The sequence below is a fragment of the Saccopteryx bilineata genome, chromosome 1 (genome assembly GCF_036850765.1).
Source record: "Saccopteryx bilineata isolate mSacBil1 chromosome 1, mSacBil1_pri_phased_curated, whole genome shotgun sequence".
Classification (NCBI taxonomy): domain Eukaryota; kingdom Metazoa; phylum Chordata; class Mammalia; order Chiroptera; family Emballonuridae; genus Saccopteryx; species Saccopteryx bilineata.
The window spans coordinates 330,250,264-330,264,933 of record NC_089490.1 but is presented as its reverse complement, the minus strand read 5'-3'; the positions used below and the strand labels follow the sequence as shown (position 1 = coordinate 330,264,933).

Here is a 14,670-nt window from a genome sequence, read left to right as displayed (position 1 = left end):
AAAACTTGGAGATAAAAAAAAATTGCTTTTCAGTATTAGACTGATAAGAGATTATCTTGAATTCCTCCCTGGTCTTCAGCTGAGAAAGACACTCAAACAGAGTTTAAGAGTAAGATACCCAATGACAGCAACAAATGATCACAAACTTCTGTGTTTCTATCTTCCTATTTCTGGTTTGGAACTATAAGGTGATTACATTTAACCTCACTGCTCCTGCTCAAAAATAATGCTGAAAATAGTTTAAGAAAATTTCTTATAGCCCTGACATTCTTGATGATCGAACCCGCGTTTTCCTCATAACTGGTAAGTCAGTATCTCCCCGCGTGGTCACTTGTGCTCACCGACTGCTATTGTATTAAACTTGGAGTTACAGGGAAGCAAAGAGAAATCATCAGGAGCCTCCATTTGTTTCTAGGGAGGAGAAAATTAGGTTGCCTCATTTGCTCACTTGTTTATGGAGCCCCCTTTTTCCAGGGGGCTTGCATATTTCCCCACCCTCTTTGTGTCACAGATCTGCCTAGAAAATAAAGAAGAAGGATTTGAGCCAGAGCCTTTATCTCCTCAAACAAACCTCCTCTGAGTATTAAAATAGTAGAGGCATTGTTCTTCAAGCTCTCCTCTGCTTTGGCTCCAGAGGCTCCTCTTCCAGATTTGGGGCAGTGGCTGTTGTTACTGGTGAAGATAGGCATCTGGCCAGATTTTCCCACACACTTTCAGTGAATGAACAATTTTGGTGAAAGCTGAGAGCAGAAGCTTGGATTGGTATTCTCTACTGATCTCGGAACTCAGGGATCGCACCAGGAGAGCCATTTTTTGGTAATTATACCAAGGCATTATGGGGTAAAGATGGTGTTCAATTTGGAAGTAGAGATGTCTACTGAACCAGTCATTGAAGGTGGATTTCTGGACATTGCATGTTGCCTAAAGCTGGGTGAAAACACAGTCCCTGTTCTGGTCATGACCAATGTGCATGGGGATATGGTTGAACTGTGTCATTCACATAAACCAGCTGCTTTCCAGGAACCTGACCATGAAAACAAGGCCTAGGAGGCCTCTTACTCCCCAAAACAGAATTTAGATGAGGAAAATGGGGACATAGAAGGCGCTCATCCAGGCCTAATCCACCCACTTCTTCCACTGGATAACACAATAGACAATATACCAGGGAAGTAGAGAGGCAACAAGGCTGGGGCCAATCAAGAAGTATTTGTGCAGGTGGTTGTATGGTATGTACTTTTTCTTCTGTTTCCCAAGCACCACAGAGAGTACCTTCCCAAGGCAAAGAAGAAGGGGTGCATATTGATGTCTGAGTCTTTGCAGGAGCTGTTGGACTTGTCATGGTGTTGGAAGTGCATGTGGTTCCACCAACTGGCAGGAGTCCCCGTCTGGTGGCCAATCACAAAATAATGTAGCAGGTGGCTCCATGAAGAAGTGCTGAAGACACACAGGTGTCCAAAGTCATGCTGCAGCCAGACAACCTGGGCCCAACCTGAGCTGAGCAGCACTGCACAAGGGAGGCAGGACACAATGGATGCCTAAAAGACCCAAAGAGTGAGCCAGGCAGCAACACACCCAGCAGCAGGATGTGTAGCAGGTACAGCAGGAGGAAGATGAGGTTGTCCTTCATGAGCCCATCCATTCCACTGTGGCCTGTAGCTCCTGGAACTCACTGTCAGCTCTTTATTCTTCAGAGGCTCAGGCTGGGCTGCTCTGGTGACATGTCTCCAATTAGGAGAGAGTTCATATACTTCCTTTTTGATGTGGAATGCCACAAAGGCACCAGTGGCACCCTGCCCTGCATAATGGCTGATAACCCAGGAGCCTCCAGGGTACTGGCGGGTGAACTTGCTGATGTTGTACACCTGCTGCTTGATCACCAGCCACTGCTCCTTGTCATGCCCGGAGTGTTGCATCACCTAATCCCCGGTGAAGTAGCACAGGGTGAGGCACTGGGTCAGGGTTTTGGGGTCCATCGGGGCCTGGTGATGTTGTGCACTGACCTCACGTGCCTTCTAACATTTCTAATATGTTAAAGGTCTGTCTGAATAGGTTGTGTTTACAGTTCAAGACCATAACTCATGAAAATGTAAGATAAAGTAATAGATATCTTTTAAAATAACAGATGTAGCAAGAACAGAATACAAACATTTCCATTTGTATTTTGAAATAAAATCAACTAAGAAGCACATAAACTTGTAGTATTTGATATACAGACAGTATTTACTCATAAATAAAACAGGAAGAACAGGCTAGTGATATTTTTGCTGGACAGAATAGTAAGATTATAGTCATATAAGATTATGCCCATTCCCTTTGTGAGGCATAAGACTTTATTACATACTTTTAGAGTATACAGAATAGAATTTTTATTATGTGGTAATACAATTATTAGTAAAGATGAAAAAACAAATGTTTTTGAATGAGGATTAAGTAAATTACCTAGCATTAAAACTGTTAATAATAAACCAGAATATAAATTACTTTTTATAAGTAAATTATGTAGTCTTTTGACTTAAAACTTATTGTAAAATCTATGATTAAAATGTAAAAATTAACATTCTTCACATTAGTATGATCTACATTCTCCATCTGGGAATCAAATAGTTGTCATGGACTATGCAATAGACAAGTAGAAACAAATCCATTGGCAAGATGCTGGGGAAGGATCAATAATTAGTATTCTCAATAAGGTACCAAGAACTGTTGCAGGGATGAAATCAGACACAGGAATCAAAGGAACAGAGTGGTAAGGTGAAAAAAAATGTTGAAATTCATTGATATTGAAAATGACTTTTTGTCAGGCTTTTTTTTTTTTTTTTAGAGAGAGAAAGAGAGAGAGAGAGAGAGTGCGCGCAACAGAAAGGGAGATGATAGAGTGGAGGGGGGAGGAGAGAGATGAGAAGCATCAACTCGTAGTTGTTTCACTTTAGTTGTTCATTAATTGCTTTCCATACATGCTTTGACCAGAGGCTCAAGCTTAGCCAATAACCCCTTGCTCAAGGCAGAGACATAGGGCTTCAGGCCAGCAACCTTGTGCTCTATCTTGCCAATGACCTTTGGGCTCTAGTCAGAGACCTTAGGATCATGTTTATGATCCTATGCTCAAGCTGGCAAGTTCGTGCTCAAGCTGGCAAATCCTTAATCAAGCAGACAAGCCTGGACTGAGGCCGGTGACCCTGGTTTCCAACCGGGGCCCTCAGCATCCGAGGCCAACATTCAATCCACTGCGCAACCACTGGTCAGGTTGCTGGGTATTTTTTTTTTATAACATATATTTCTTTTTTTAATTTTATTTTATTTATTCATTTTTAGAGAGGAGAGTGAGAGAGACAGAGAAAGAGGAGAGAGAGACAGAGAGAAGGGGGGAGGAGCTGGAAGCATCAACTCCCATATGTGCCTTGACCAGGCAAGCCCAAGTTTCATACCGGCAACCTCAGCATTTCCAGATCGACGCTTTATCCACTGTGCCACCACAGGTCAGGCCGCTGGGTATTTTTTTTTAAAGCACCTTTCCACTTCTTGCAAAAACAATTGTATACTTGTTAGGAGCTACATTACCTATTTGCATTAATATATAGATATTTGGGTCATTATAGTTCATAGAACTCTGTGTAGGATGTTTCGGATCTTATTAATTTTGATGATTTTGAGGGATCTTCAAAATAAAATTATATAGCCAATTATTAATCAATAGATTTTATTTTTTAGAGCAGTTTTAGGTCTAAAGAAAAGTTGAGCAGTGTAAGGTCGGTGGATAGAGGCATGGTCACCGTAGGGACTCAGACCTGCCCACTTTGGCTAGGACCGCCCACAATCAAGCCCGCCAAAGGAGGCTTCCCAGGAACCATTTGGAAAGAAGCGATCGTCTGCTAGCCAGTGAAATTTTACCACGTCATAGTAGCTCCACTTCCCTAGAGGGACCCTTTAAATATCTGCCACGTGGTTTATTCTTTGCAACTTCCCTAGCCTCCATGTTTCTTTCCTCGGGGCCAGGGAACCTTGCCGGGCGGGGTGTGCGCTCTGTACTCAATAAAGCCGTTTATTATTCCACACTTTGTTGCTCCGAGCCCTCTTCCTTCCTTCTCGGCAGGGAAAAAATACCTTACAAGCAGAAAATACAGAGAGCTCTCATATACCTTCTTTCCTTCTCTCATAGTTTCTTCTACTATTATCTTTCATTACTTTTAATGCCTCCATAACTGGCAGAATTCCAATATGACCTCCATAAATAAAACATATTCTAAGCATCTGTAGATCCACAAACTTTAGTGCAATGGTTAAAAGTATGGTTTTTAGTATCTACAGTGGCATTCATGATCAAATCTGGTTCTGTGGCTTACTAATTATGGGACCTTGAGCAAGTTCAAGTCTTTTGAGCCTTAATCCTATTGTCTGTAATGTAAGAATAATAATATCTACCTCACAAGGTTGATGTGGAGATTAAATTAGATTGTACAATGAAAGTATTCATATAATAATTATTTCAAAAAAGGTAGGAATTATTTTAATTACAGATACATAAATGTCACCTTTTTTTGTAAGTCATGGTGTGGACTTTGAGGAACAGTTGAGAAAACATAATTTATGACAGAAAGGCAAAAGAGTATGGTACAAAAATAAAAAACAATAAACAACAAAAAAGCCTTGTAGTGAAATGATTTGAATCCCAGTATCATTATTTAAAACTGGGTGAATTGGGCCAAGTAGTTTAAATTACCTGATCTTCTATTTTTTCATCTTAAAAATGGAAATGTTACTTCCTCAGATTTGAGTTATCTTGATTTCATTGTCCTGAGAATTAGATGAAATAATATATATAAGGAATCTCCCAAAATGTATTTAATATAATTGACCAAAGTTATGATTATACTTCCCTTTCTAAACTAGTTTGATTCACATTTTCCTCTAGAAATAACTGAAGCAGAATGTAATACAACTACAATTTTAAGAACATGTTTCTGTAACTAGGTATATTTAAACATTTGGGGGGGTGACACAAACTTTCAATTTGAGAGAACAAATTTTCCCCATGTCTTTGAGAAAATATTTCCTGAGATTTTGTATAGAATAAGTGACATATGTGTAATACGAGTTTATATCTAACTTAAATCTGCTGTCGTTATGTTCACATTTTGGCAAAAAAAGAGAAAGTTTGTTTTGTTCTTTATGACTTCTAGAGTTTCCTGTATCCAATTTTAAGTTGTAATAAAAAAATTAATACTTTTAAATGTGATTTAAAAGTCAGTTTGATGTGTGTGTGTGTGTGTGTGTGTATGTGTTGTACATGAACATATGCCATTGGCTATTTCTGACCAGTTTTATCCTTATTTATTATGTAATTGTTGATCTGAAGTAGACCCTTATTAAAAGCTTTAATGCTGGTTATGCTGGTTATAAGTTAGAATGCTAATGAATGTCTGAGGAAGCTATTCAGAAAATATTTCAAAAAATTAAAAGTTAGAAAAAAAAGTTATATATTATTATATAATATTTCTTTTCTATTTTAATCAGATAATCACTTGATAATAGGTGGTTTAGCTTATAATTGTGTAACTTGTTTTTAAATCTAAGAAAAGTCAATAATAAATTATTGTACTCTTTAAGAAACATGCATAAGTAATATTATCTGTTTGTGTGAGATGATAAAATATAAATATAAGTGTGAGCTATTTGATGTAATTTATTTTAATATTCAACAAAGTTTTTGACAAATTTCTATAACAAAAGTTACCTAAATATGAAAATCCCAATGGACTTATGGTTGTTATTTAATCTTAAATGACTTTACTAAGATATTTCAGGCAAACAAAAATAGCCACATTTCTGCAATGGACAATTTTGTTATCATTCTAAATTCGAATGGCTCCGTATTCTCAATAGTGTGATCTTGGGTTAGTTTCCTACCTTTCTATGTTTTCATAACTCAGCTATAAAATATTTATTATGATAACATACTTAAGGTGATTATATATAAAAGACATACGTGTGTATATGTATATGAAAAGCGTGTCACCTGAAAGGCAAACAACTTAGCCACCAAACGAGGAATAGACTTTTGTTGGGAGTAAAGAGATCAGGATTCTCATCTTCTTTATAACAAAACATTTTTCTTCTGTCTTTTGTAGGTGGAGTGTTAAAACCAAGTGTGTATTCTGCTTAGAAAGCCCTTTGATTGGAGAGGTCAAGCATACATCTATGGTAGGGCCAAGAGTAAAGGAGATATGAAATGAATTTATAGAGATGACCTAGTCCAGGATTTAAGAATGGGAGTTGGAAAGGTTATTGCTTTCCAGGAGAAAGGAGTATATAGGGTTTGTGAACAGAAGGCTTAGCTAGGAGTTAAGACTATGCATAAGAGTGGTATCATTGACATTTGATTTCTTGGGATCTTTTGATTTTTTGTTTGTTTATTGACTGATTTGAGAGAAGAGAGAGAGGGAGAGAAAGAGGGGAGAGAAAGAGAGAAGTAATTTGTTATTTAACTTAGTTGTACATTCATTGGTTGCTTCTTTTTCTTTCTATCTTTCTTTTTTTTTGATAGAGAGACAGAGAGACAGACAGGAAGGGAGAGAGATGAGAAGTATCAACTCAGAGTTGCAGCATTTTAGTTGTTCATTGATTACTTCTCATATGTGCCTTGACTGGGGGGGGGGCTCCAACCAAGCTAGTGACATCTTGTTCAAGCCAGTGACCCCATGCTGAAGTTGGTGATATTGAGGTTTCAAACTTGGGTCCTCAGCACCCCAGGTCAACACTCTATCCACTGTGCCAACATCTGGTCAGGCAGATTGGTTGCCTATGGTATGTTCTCTAATGGGGGATTGAACCCATAAACTTGACTTATTGGGATGACACTTCAATCAACTGAGTTACCTGGCCAGGACAGATCTTGGGATCTTTTAGCATAATTTTAGGATAGTAGGAGACATATGTACTAGAGGCTGATAATTTGAGAGAAATAAATTTCTGGATAATGATCAACAAAACATTGTTTGTTTTTTCCCAAAAAGATACAAAGTAATTTTACATTTTAATGGCAATATATAATAATATATGTTGGCTTTAGTTTTGTTTTACAAATAGCACCGAGTTATGAAGGAGTGTAAATCTGAGTCTGAGACTTAGAGGCAAATGAAGACATTGACTTTTAGGTAAGTTAGGATTCTACCCCAAATCTTATAACCCTTTAATGACAGAGCTTGGATTGGTATTCAAGGTTTCTAGCTGACTGCTTTTCTCAGGACACCATGTTGAAAAGTAGGAGGTGGGAATCTATGCTATGAACAGCAAAGATACATTTAGAAGAAAACACCCCCCAAATATCTACCTAACAATAAACATTAAAATTTAAATAAACATTAAATTTTCAAAAGAAATCTTTTACAAATACTGGTGGCATTTGTAGAGTGGTCCCGCACAATTTGCCTTATGGATCTATCTTTGCAGAACTTGAAAGATGGTGATAGGAACGTTTCTACATGAGCACGTTAAGTAAATTGGGCCATCTGCCTCTTGTTTCATCGTGCTAAAAGCTTTCCTCCTTTTCTGCCTGTAAGTTACCCATCAAAAGATAAAGCTCTGAATCATTTGAATGCCATAATGTATTTCTATTTTCCAATCAGTTGAACTGTTTGATAGTATTTTAAAAAATATACTGGTGGGACTGCAAATTATACAACCATTATGGAAGAAAGTATGGTGGTTCCTCAAAAAATTAAGAATAGAATTACCATATGACCCAGCAATTCCTCTACTGAGTATCTACCCCAAAACTCAAAAAGACACACACACACCCATGTTCATTGCAGCATTATTTACATTGGCCAAGACATGGAAAAAAACAAAGTATCCCTCCCTAGAGGATAGGATAAAGAAGATGTGGCACATATATACAATGCAATATTACCCAGTAATAAGGAATGATGACATAGTGATTTAAGACAACATGGATGGACCTTGAGAGCAGTATACTGAATGCAACAAGTAAATCAGAAAAAGCTAAGAACTGTATGATTTCACACATAGGTGGGATATAAAACTGAGACTTATAAACACAGATAAAAGGAAAGACCACTTTCCTTTTAGGGGGAGGGAATGTGGAGGAGGGGAGAGGGGACTTGAGTGAATGGGGAGGGGTTGAGGGTAGGGAAAAGGGTGTAAAGAGCGACAAATATAAAGTGATGGAAAATGATTTGACTTTGGGTGAATTTGGGTGACAATATAATCAACAGTTCAAATGCTATAGAAATGTTCACCTGAAACTTATGTACTCTTATTGATTAATGTCACCCCATTAAAGTTAATTTTTCAAATAAAATTTGAAATATATATATAAATTGAAATATATATATAAATAAAATTTGAAATATATATATACAAAGAAAATATATATATACTAATTTAGTTGACTGCACAAATTTTTCAATATTGAATATTTTTGCAATATCTGAAAAAATGTAAAATTAAACATTTGTACATTTAAAATATGGACAAGTTTTTATAAAAATCTAATATTTATTTAAGTATATAGAAATAGATAAATACATGAGAAAAGGATGTGAACCATAAACTCATTGAGAGATCATATTTTACATAAGTGCACATTAGACAGAATATGATTTTTTATTTCTTAAAGCATAATAATATGTAAATATAAAAGGAAAAAATAGCAAAATAGTGAATGCTCTGTAAATGAAGTTTTCATAATCTATAATGACAAATACAAGAATTATGCTGAGACTAGATCCCTGGTATTTCTTTAAGTGCTTGAGAATACCTTCTTTTAATGGGAAATAACTGCTTTACAGTATGTCACTGGATTTATTGTTATGCTGGTTTATTTTCCCTCTAGTACTTTTACATGGTGTTTGAATTTCACTATACATTTGGTAATGTATTTAAAACATATTTTTAGGCTGTTTTCAGTTTTGTACTCAATTTGATTTTTCTGGATATAGCATTTGTTGACAAAAGCAAGAAAGCCTTGCACATCAACAAACTGTAACTGTCAGTGTCAGGAAGAATATTCCCCCAATGCTCCTGCTCATACTGCATGAAATGGCATCATTAGGTGGTCCAGGTAACTGATGTCTCCAATCATGGACAACATCTTTTATTAACAAAAGATCACATGCCAAAATCTTCCTACTCAGGTTTGACCACATGGTCAACTTTCAGTTAAGCTCTTTCAAGAATACTTGATTTTCTATTTTTTTCCTTTACATCTTATTCAGTTTTCCAATGTCCAACCTAAGGCAGGTCATAAAAATACCTACTTATGTGTAATGTATATTTTCTTGGTTACTACTCTCAATCTTCCAAGTATTAATAAATATAGTCATGAAATTGGCCTAAATGAGCTCAGTTCTATTTTATTTTGGCCTACTTGAGTCCAGTTCTGTTTTATTTTGGCCTACTTGAGTCCATGTTTATTTTCCTTACTAAGTATGGTCTATTCTAAAGGAATAAAAGGAAAACTATAATCTATTGAGTTCCTATCATTTGAATAACATTGCGTTAATATTTTACGTACATTTTTAACCAATTCTACCTGCATAATAACTATGAGATTAAAATCCTTCTCTTTTTTCCACTGCCTCTACTCAAATTAAATACCCCAGTCAGGCTTCCAGTCAAGATGGCAGAGTAGGTAAACACTGTGCTCACCTTCTCTCATGACCACATCAAAATTACAACTAAGTTATAGAAAAAATGAGAACCATGAAGACTAGATGAACTTAAAGCCTATCATGAAGAATATAAAGAAGCCACAATGTGTTCTTCTTTTGGCCTCTTCTAGGAGAGGCCAAAACAGGGAAGGGCAGTTCCCACACCCATGGTGTAGTGATCAAGAACTGGGAAAGATATCTTGGCTGTGGTGTTCCATGCAGAGGAGTGAGGGGTTCCAGTCCCACACTGGGCTTCTGAGGCTGGAGCACCAGTGCTTGGCAGAGGAAACTCCATAATATCTGTGAAAATCAATGTGATTGTGTCTGAGTGTAATGGAGCACTATTGGAGTTCCAGATGTTCTTCTTCGTTGCAAACTCACTTGCTCTGGAACCCAGTATGAGGCAGAAGCTTGAAAAGTGCCTTAATCAATTCACTAAGGAACTGAGTTGGTTAGTTTTAAGTGCTGGCGGGGCAGGGGTCAGAGAGGCTCTCTCCAGGAATGGAATTGCCGGCAAACACAGTCAAATGCCAAATCTGAACTCTTCATTAAACTGGCTAATAAGGTGTGCCCTGCCCTGATGATTCTCTGAGACCTTGCCCCATCCAGCTTGCACACCAGGCCTGAGATGTTTCCGGTGGCTATTCCATAGAAGTGGCCAGGCGTGGCTTATGCTGCAGATCCCACATTAGTAGCTGCTGGCCTCAGAATGCCCTACACTTGCAATGCCCTAACTTGCAAAGCAGCTCTCAGCCTTGCACAAGCAGTGACCAGTCTCAACTTGCATTTTAACTCTCATCAGGTGATCCAAGCTGGACATAAGCTGTGGCCATTTTTATCTGAGAACTTCAACTAAGTGGCCATTAATGGTACCAGTGGTGGCTGGTCTCAGCTCACATTGCGGTGCCCACCAAAGAGTCTCAAGCCTGGCACTACTGGCAGCCAGGCTTGTTTGGCAACATAGCCTTTCCCAATTGTATTCAAGGACAGTGAAAGAAACAACTAACCACAAATCACTTTGTAGTTGCCACAAAAAAGGCCCAAGACAGAAATAAATGGCAGCTGACATTGGTTTGCACTAAAACCCCTTCTAAGATGTAAGGGGAAAGATAAACATTTATACATTAATAGTAGAAGAATTTAACACTCCATTGATAAGAATGTATAGCTTATTCACATATAAAATCAACAAGGAAACAGTGGTCTTAAATGACACATTAAACTCAAATAAACTTAATTGATATTTTTAGGACATTTCACTCCAAAGCATTAGAATATACATTCATTTCAAGTACACGTGAAACATTTTCCAGAATAGACCATATGTTGGTCAGCAAAGCAAGTTTTAATACATTTAGAAAGCGTATCAAACATCTTCTCTGATCACAATGGTCTGAAACCAAAAGAAGAAATAAAAAACACAGAAATACATAAATAATATGTACTAAACAATGAGTGGGTTAACAACAAGGTAAAGGGACAAATTGCAAGATAACTTGAGACAATAAAAATGAAAACACAAAACCTAAAAATCTATAGACTACAGCAAAGGTAGCTCTAAGAGGGAAGCTCACAGCAATACAATTCTACCTCAAGAAACAAGAAAAATCTCAAACGATCTAACCTTACACTTAAAGGAACTAGAAAAAGAAAATTCAAAGCCTAAAATGTATAGAAGAAAGTAAATAATTAAGATAAGAATGGAAATAAATGAAGTGGAGTCTGTAGAAACCATACAAAAAAATCAATGAACCAAGAGCTGATTTTTTGAAAATATAAACAAAATTGATAAACCTTTTGTGATTCATCAAAAAAAAAAAAAGAGAAAAAGGTCCCAAGTAAATAAAATCAGAAACAAAAGAGAAGAAATTACAAAGACACCACAGACATACAAAGATTAGAAAGAAATACCATGACAATTATATGCTAAAAAATGGGACAACCTGGAAGAAATATAAAAATTCCTAGAGACATAACATCTTCTAAGACTGATTCAGGAAGAAACAGAAAATTTGCACAGATTAATGGCTACTAATGAAATCAAATCAGTAATAAAAAAATCTCAATAAATGAAAGCTCTGGAGTTAATGGCTTCACTGGTGAGTTTTACCAAACATTCAAAGAATTAATACCTATCCTTCTCAAACTACTACAAAAATGTGAAGTGAAGTTTCCAAATTTATTTTATATGACTAGCATTACCTTGACCTGGAAACAAAATGAGGCAAATATACTTTAAAAAAAGTATAGGCCAATATTCCTGATGAACATAGATGCTAATATCCTCAACAAAATATTAGCAAACTGAATTCAGTGATACATTAAAAAAATCATATACTGTGATCAAGTGGGAATTATTCCAAGGATGCAAGGGCTAGTTCAATATCTGCAAATCAATTAATGTAATATGCCACATAACAAAATAAAGGATAAAAATTATAAAATCATATAAATGGATTCAGACAAGCATTTTACAGAGTCCAACATTCATTTATGTTCAAAACTCTCAGCAAAGTGCAGATAAAAAAAACATTGCTCAAAATAATGAAGGCTGTATATGACAAACCCACAGTTAATTTTTTTTTTTTCCAAAGTTGGAAACTGGGAGGCAGTCAGACAGACTTCCGCATGCACCCGACCGGGATCCACCTGGCATGCCCACCAGGGGGTGATGCTTTGCCCATCTGGGACATTGCTCTGTTGCAACCAGAGCCATTATAGCACCTGAGGCAGAAGCCACAGAGCCATCCTCAGCACCCGGGCCAACTTTGCTCCAATGGAGCCTTGGCTGTGGGAGGGGAAGAGAGAGACAGAGTGAAAGGAGATGGGAAAGGGTGGAGAAGCAGATGGGTGCTTCTCCTGTGTTCCCTGGCCGGGAATTGAACCTGGGACTCCTGCACACCAGGTCGATGCTCTACCACTGAGCCAACTGGCCAGGGCCCCACAGTTAATATTATATTCAACTATGAAATGTGGAAAGCTTTTCTTTAGGTCAGGAACAAGACAAGGATGTTCACTTTTTAATATTTCCACTCAACATAGAATTGGAAGTCCTAGCCACGTCAATCAGGTAAGGAAAAAAAAAAGCCATCCAAATTGAAATAGAAGAAATAAGACTGTTATTGTCTTGATGATATGATATTATAGAGTACCCTAAAGATTACACACACACACACACACACACACACACACACAGCCTATTGGAACTAATAAATAAATTCAGTAATGTGGAAGGATATAAAATTAATTATCAGATGTTGTTTGTTTGTTGTTTGTTTGTTTGTTTATTTATATTTTTCTAAAGTGAGAAGCAGGGAGGCAGAGACACAGACTCCCGCATGTGCCCAACTCAAATCCACTTGGCAAGCCCACTAGGGAGCGATGCTCTGCCTATGTGGGGTGTTGCTCCATTGCATCCGGGGACATTCTAGCATCTGAGGCAGAGTCCATGGAACCATTCTCAGCACCTGGGCCAACTCTGCTCCAATGGAGCCTTGGCTGTGGGAGGCGAAGAGAGAGACAGAGAGGAAGGAGAGGGGCAGGGGTGGAGAAGCAGATGGGTGCTTCTCCTGTGTGCCCTGGCTGGGAATTGAATCCGAGACTTCCACAGACCAGGCCAGCACTGTATCACCAAGGCAACCAGCCAGGGTGGTTGTATTTTTAGATATCAATAATGAACTATCAGAAAAAAAACTAAGAAAATAGTTCCATTTACAACTGCATCAAAAGAAAAACAAAATACCTAGGAATAAATTTAATAAAGAGAGTAAAAGACTTTTGGAGACCTATACTCCAAAAAACTAAAGAGAGAAAATAAAAAAGATACAAATAAATGAAAGGATATACCATGCTCATGGATAGGAAGAAATAACATTGTTAAGATGTTCATACTACCATAGCAATTTACAAATTCAATGCAATCTCTATCAAAATACCAAGGACCTTATTCCCAGAGCTGGAACAAATAATCCTAACATACAACCATAAAAGACTTTGAATAACCAAAACAATCTTATGAGAGTAGAGCAAATTTGGAGGTATCATACTTACCTGATATCAAACTATAATAATCAAAACAGCATGGTATTGGTTCAAAAACAGACACATAGATCAATGCAACAGAATAGAAAGCCCAGAAAAAAAATCCATGCCTATATGATCAATTAATCTATGACAAAGGAGGCAAAAATATATAATGGGGTAAAGACAATCTTTTCAATAAATGGTGGTGGGAAAACTAGAAAGATATGGGCAAAAAAATTGAAACTGAATCATTTTTTTATACCATATACATTAATAAAATCAAAATGGATTGAATACAAAAATGTAAGACCCCAAACGAAAAATTCCTTGAATAGGCAGTACATTCTTTGGCATTGCTCTTATGTCTCCTTGAGCAAAACGAGCAAACAAAATAAAAAAATGGTACTACATCAAATTTAAATGTTTTTGCACAGCTAAGAATACCATTAAGCCTGACCAGGCGGTGGTGCAGTGGATAGAGCGTCAGACTGGGATGCGGAAGACCCAGGTTCGAGACCCTGGGGTCGCCAGCTTGAGTGCAGGCTCATCTAGTTTGAGCAAAGCTCACCAGCTTGGACTCAAGGTTTCTGGCTCAAACAATGAATTACTCTGTCTGCTGTAGCCCCATGGTCAAGCCACATATGAGAAAGCAATCAATGAACAACTAAGGTGTCGCAACAAAAAACTAATGATTGATACTTCTCATCTCTCCGTTCCTGTCTGTCTGTCCTTATCTATCCCTCTCTCTGTCTCTGTAAATTAAAAAAATAAAATAAAAAGAATACCATTAAGAAAAAAAGTACAGTCTACCAAATATACTGCTCACAATAATTAGGGGATATTTCAAAAGGAATATAAAATGATTTTTAAAAAAAGCATTTGATTTTCTTTTTATTAAACAAGAACATCAGAAAAGCAAATGACAAGTCAAAAAAAGCTGTTTGATTATGCAAATGATATACAAAACCAACTTTAATTT

The 14,670-nt window shown here is 37.1% G+C and overlaps 1 pseudogene; it reads right to left on the bottom strand.

Annotated features, from left to right (window-relative positions):
* Positions 1–669: 669 nt before the first annotated feature.
* Positions 670–1,973, bottom strand: LOC136320523 (acyl-CoA (8-3)-desaturase-like; annotated as a pseudogene).
* Between the last annotated feature and the right edge of the window lie 12,697 nt (positions 1,974–14,670).